The sequence below is a fragment of the Artibeus jamaicensis genome, unplaced genomic scaffold, assembly GCF_021234435.1.
Source record: "Artibeus jamaicensis isolate MK-2021 breed Jamaican fruit bat unplaced genomic scaffold, CSHL_Jam_final scaffold_1019, whole genome shotgun sequence".
Taxonomy (NCBI): Eukaryota; Metazoa; Chordata; class Mammalia; order Chiroptera; family Phyllostomidae; genus Artibeus; species Artibeus jamaicensis.
Window position 1 is genome coordinate 12,331,384 of NW_026522025.1, and position 6,494 is coordinate 12,337,877.

A 6,494-nucleotide genomic window follows, 5' to 3' on the forward strand; every position below is an offset into this window, starting at 1 on the left:
TTTTAAGAAAAAGCAGAGTATTGTGATAACTTTTAAGATCTACTCTCTTAGCAGCTTTCAAAATAAACAATACAGTATTATTAACTATAGTCACCGGTGTTTATTTTGTATCTGTCTTCCCCATTAAAGAAGACATTGTGTCTCTTAGTTTTCCAAGAGCTTAGCAAAGCAGCTGATACGTAGTAGCAATTCAGTAAGTACTAGTCAAATGAATGAAAGCACAGTGGTGCTTTGCATATTTTATGTTTTAACATTTTTAACAATAAAACAATTAGCTTTAATAAAGTATTTAAAGAATCTCCTAAAATAAGCACATAAATGTTGTATGCATGTAATAAAAATTATTTTTATAAAATGAATAAAATAAAATGATCTTGTGCTATAGTTAGGATTTACCACACAAACCAAATATCAGATGGCCAAAAATTTACCCAGAAATTCTGAAGATCATCTAGTAGGAAGACCTGGAAAGAGAAATGTGGCTAATTCATCCTCGAGATTAAAAGGTATATTCTCATTTTGATGTTCTGCTATTTATATATGCAACTCCCATTAATGCTAATAGGAATTGTGCACATAAATTCTCACAAACTGAGAGGAGAACACATCCCTAAATGTGCAAAGGAGGGATACAGGCAGACATGTAATTCCAGAGCCTAAGAAACTAAGCCCATAGTTAAGACGTGTGGATCTCTTGATGGCAGCCGACTGAGTTGCTAGCACACTTACAGGCCCAGTTCATCACACTATATCTTCAGCCCTCCAACCTCTCCCAGTCCTGGAAGCAATGGATGCTGGTAAGCGGCAAATTGCCTCGTCCAGGGGAAAGGTCTGTCAGCGGCAGAAGTCTCACAGGACCAAGGAGGAGAGGCAATGACAAGGTAGAGCACTGTCTGGGGAAGTTGAAAACTTGCCAAAGATCCTTTTGTTTCCAGCTCCTACAGGTTTGTTTTGGGGGGGGGGGGCGGCTTTCATTTGACAGTAATGTCTGCTTAGGAGAGAATTTCTGAATCTAAAACCTTCGAATGAAAGCCAAATATTCTGCTCTGCAGGAGAATATTTATAAACCTGGTCTATTCACAACATACCATACAAATGCTCTGCTTGGAAGAATCAACCAGTCAGTATTTCTGAAAACCCAAATCAACTCCAAGGGGAATACAAACACATGATTTCACATGATATGTGATCATAATCACTAGGTCTTTACAGACTCGTTAAAATTTCCACAAGTTATTCTACATACTGCTGTAATAAATTTACTTCTGACTTTAATCCTGCCAAAAGCAGTAAGAATCTACATTGACTTTAGCCTAGTTGAAAAGCACACTGAACTTGGAATTCAAAGATTTGAATTCAAGTTCCACCTACTAGTGCTGAATAAAAAAATCCCTCGGAGCCACAGTTTCTTCTGTTGGAGAAGGAGAGGCAATAACCCTTGCCCCATCCACCTTTCAGAGCTGTTATGAAACTCACATCACATTCTTTTAGCTTCTTTGTGAGCATCACAGTCCTTGACGCAGCCTCCTCCTCCCAGCCTTTCAACATGCCGTTCCCTCTGCCTTGGCATCTACTAGACTCCTCCTCATCTTAGCTCAGTCAGTACTGCCTGACGGAAGTCTTCCATCTCCTCCCTTGGTCAAATCCCTGACTTTACATGTGCATAGCAGATAAACATCTCCTGAAGACTGGCACTTCTTACTTCAATATTGGCTGTCTCCTTCAATGAACCATAAGATCCAGAAGAGCAAGGTTTGTGCCTGTTTATGCTCACCACTTCTTTCTCAGCACCTATCACAGTGCCTGGCACATAGTAACTACTCAATTAATATTTATTGACTAAACATGTCTGTCATCTTATTCTAGTAATGAATAAAGCAAGTTAGCAGGCATTTACATCTTAGTAAACAAGAGATAAACTCTGAGAAGGAAGGGATTTTTGTCTCTTTTATTCACTGATATGTTCTTAGTGTGCAGAATAGTCCTTGGCAAACAATAGTCATTCCATAAATATTTCTTGAATAAATGAAGAGATAATATATCTATAAGCTCAAGAAATGATGATAACATGTAACAAGCCTCACTGGCTTACTACATATTCTTTCACTTATTTCATATCTACTTTATTAGGCAAAATCATAGAAGTCATAAACATGACCATTACTTCCTTACTGGGTGACCTTGGGAAGTTACACAATCTCCTTCAGATCTGTTTCCTCATCCCCAAAAATGAAAATAATATTACATGTCCTGTTTTACATGGTGTAAGATTCAAAGGAAATCATGAAAACCATAAAGAGCCAAATAGATGAATAGAAATAAACTAGTGTTTTTGAGGGCCTGCTATATATGATAAGCACCAGACTAAGCACTGTGCTTAATAAATGATAGAATAGCGAGTCCCTCTGTGCTGGTCTCCACGCAAAAACCCCTAAAAACTCATGCTTTTCCCTGTTCATCATTTTCCCACTTTTTTATTTTTGATCATAAATTAAGACTACTCACATGTTCTCTTGCACTTTGAAATACAAGAATTCTGGGAACTACAAGGCACAGCGAGAAGTGGCCGAGATCAGATAAAGGAGAACTTAGAACTTCAACAAGAGATTCGGCCAAAACTCTAAATGTGGAGAAGGGGCAGGCAGTGAGGAATCTGAGATTATTCTCAGGTTAAAGGACGGAGGGCAAAACTCTTTGGGTAGTGCCACTGGATGTTTGGGGTCAAAGACAAGTACTGCAGTTTTGATGAACATTCTTTTGTGAACCTCAGAGACATTAATTGTGCGGCAGAAAAGAGCATAAGGAAGGGTGGTGGACAGTGACACTCTCGCTGCCTTTTCTTTATTCTACAGAATACTTGTAGATAGTCTTGAGATAGCGGTGTGCTGGCTTGCTGAGAGCAATCACAACATTTCAGGTGTGCCTACCCTAGAAAAAGAAAAGCCCCATTCTCACTCTCCCCACCACAATCCACATGCAGTGACCCACCATCCCTTCTCCCTCTCTACTCATTATTACACTACTCACTGGGGGCCCAACCAAGTCCTCCAGACAGACTGTTGACACAGGGCACTGTGGTCAATGTTTCCCAAGTAGAAATAGGTCTGCTTGCTGGGATGCACTTACATGATATAGTGAAACAAGCCAAGGGGACTAGACACGACTAAGGGATGCTCTTATTTTCATAATTCTGGGTTGCAGAATTGTATTCACTACTTGAAGAGAAGTACACACACTTAATTACACACTCATATTGAGAGATTCTCATTCACCTGGGTTTGCTGATTAATCTCTTAAAGGGAGAGCATGAAAATTTCTCCCTTTTAAAGCCATTTTAGCTGGTGTATTCCCTTGACTCTGATCCAAAGAGCTCAAGTTAACACTTTAAGGGAAGAAATATTTTCAAAAATATTTCTGAAAAGAAGGCTACATGGTTTTCACAAGAAATGAGGCATTGCTTCTCCTGTATTCAACGTGTATTTTTCCTGAAGTACAACTTCTCTTCTGTAAGTATGCAATATTTGCATTCCTATAAAGCTCATGTTATTTAAGAAGTGATTGTAAAAACTAATGGTTTTAATGAGGGGAAAAACGGTTTTCAGAATTTTGAGTTCCCAGGAACAAGAGAAATGAAAGAATTTATAATGCATAAATATATTTTAGTTTCGTAAGTGAAAATTATCTGATCAAAGATAATTAGCTGATCAAATCATCATTAAGCAGATTCTAAACACCATGTAAGACTAGATTTTTTAAAATGAGATTTTAAATCTGTTGTTAACAAATGAGAGATAAAACATGCATTTTTAATATTTTTAAAGCACAGAATCAAAATAAACAGTAGCACAGTTCATAACTACTAAGAAGAACCACAAAAATAAGTTGTCACCCTGGTGACAACACACCCTGGTGTGGTTAGTGGACTGAGCACCAGCCTGTGAAGCAAATGGTCACCAGTTCAAATCTTGGTCAGGGCACATGCCTGGATTGTGGGCTGGGTCCCTAGTTAGAGGTGTGTGAGAGGCAACCAATTGATATCTCTCACACATCGATGTTTCTCTTCCTCTCTTTCTCCCTCTCTTCCTATCTCTTTAAAAATAAATAAATAAAATTTTTTAAAAAACACACACAGAAGAATAAATTGTCAAATGAACAGCCAGCCACTCAAAACAAACATGCGTGTGTTCCCAATGCTGCATGAATAACCACCTTTCTCCTGCAACTGATGTATAGCCGACAGCTGCATGTAATACAAATCATGTTCTCTAATTACTCTACCTCCACGTATTCTACGTGGACGGTGAAAACTCTCACTGTAGGAGAAATGCCTCTTCATCATGCCTGCCAGTCTCTACATGAAACCCAATCAGGAAACTCTATTACAGCAAAACTAAAACATCTCTGCCCATCAAGAAACCTTAAGTGTGAGGCATAGGTGTAGTGGTATCTTAGAATTCTGGCTCTGTCACTGACTAGCTATGTGATCTTAGGACATTTACTGAGTCTCCCTGAGTCTTGGTTTCCTCATCTATTCAGTGGGGATAATGATACATTTTTAGGGGGCCTGTGAAAATTAATCGAGATGCAATAAACCTTTAAGCACAGATACTAAGAATCCAGTGAAGGATAGCTATCAAACAAGTGATTTCATGAAAAGAAGAGAAGAAGAAGAAGGAGAAGGAGGTAAAGGTGGGGCTGGGGCTGAATCATCCCCGAAAACAATATGGAGTGTCCTTCAAGAAATTAAAAATGGGCCCTGGCTGGTGTAGCCTAGTGGATTGAGCATGGGCTGTGAACCAAAGAGTCACTGGTTCAATTCCCAGTCAGGGTACATGCCTGGATTGTGAGCCAGCTCCTCACTGTGGGGCACGTGAGAGGCAACCACACATTGATGTTTCTTTCCCTCCCTTCCCTTCTTTCTAAAAATAAATAAATAAAATCTTAAAAAAAGAAATTAAAAATGGAACTACCATATGACCTAACAATTCCACTTCTGGGTGTAAGGAGACAGAAGCACTATTTTGAAGAGATGTCTGTACTCCCATGTTCACTGCAGTATTATTCACCGTAGCCAAAGTGAAGCCACCTAAGTATCTGCTTGACGAGTAAATGGGTAAAGAGACTGTGTATGAGGTCTGTGCAGAGGTATCCAGCCATGTAATATGAAAAAGAATCATCTGCTGAAGAAGACACAAGATACAAAAAACATGGTACGTAGGGTAATGATGCGTCAGTCTATTTCAAAGTAGGCATCTAGAACCCCACACAGCTCTCCCAGTTGCCATAGCTGCCCCGTCATGTTTTCCTGAATTTCATTGATGGTCTGAAATCTCTCCCCTTTCAAAGGTGATTTTAGTTTTGGGAAAAGACAGAAGTCAGAGGGCACCAAATCTGGGCTTCCGGGGGACTGAGTCACCTGGCTGATTTGATGTTTTTTGCCGAAAAACTCTGCACCGGACCTGATGCATGAGCAAGTGCATTGTCATGATGAAGCTGCCAATCACCAGCTGCCCAAAGCTGCAGTCTTCTGAATCATCTGAATAGTTTGGACAGAGGAATGTTCAAACTTAACATAAAATTTGATGCAGATTCATTGCTCTACTCACTCAGACATTTTGAATGCAGCGGCCACACGGCACACATGCTCTCTCAATGGCACCTACCACCCCCACTGACTAGTACAGTGAAGCCGTCATTGTTCATGTATGTGCATTCCAGTCCTCTCACCTCGGTTGCCAGGTCACATCAATTCGGCACAAACTGTTCTTGTTATATTAACAACAATTGGACTTCTTCAGGACAGACCTCATACATATACAAGGAATATTGTGAAGTCTTAAAAAAGAAAGAAATCTGACATTTGAGACACCCTGGATGAACCTGGAGGGTATTATGCTAAGTAAAACAAGCCAAACAGAGAAAGATAAATGCTACAAGGTATCACTTATACATGGATTTTTTTTAAGGTGAACTCATAGAAACAGAGAGTAGAATGGTGATTAGTATAACTGATTTTCTAAGTCAAAATACCAAACAATCTTTTCATTCCTCAAAGGCAAACTTAGACAGGAATGTCACTAAAGTATAGTAGTTATTCCATAACAATAAAAAAGTTACTTCTTTCAAGAAGTCTTGGCATTGTTTTGATCAGCACCAACTTCATGAGTTATGACTCAGGTTCATAGTGTAAGTAGTGTATTAACTCTGGTTGCATAGGTGGGAGTGGGTGGGGCAGGGGAACGTGGTGGTGGGAAAATGGAGGCAACTGTATTCAAACAACAGTAAAAAATGATTTAAAAATTTCTAAATAGAAAAAATTTTAAATGTTAAAAAATTACCTCAAAACTAGGCGACTTAAAACAACAATAATCCATCTGTTGCCATTTCCATGGGTCCGGAATTTAGATGGGGCACAGTGGGGGCAGCATCAGCTCCATGATTTCTGTGGCCTCAACTAGAAGACTTGAAATTCAGAATCACCTAAAGGCTCATTT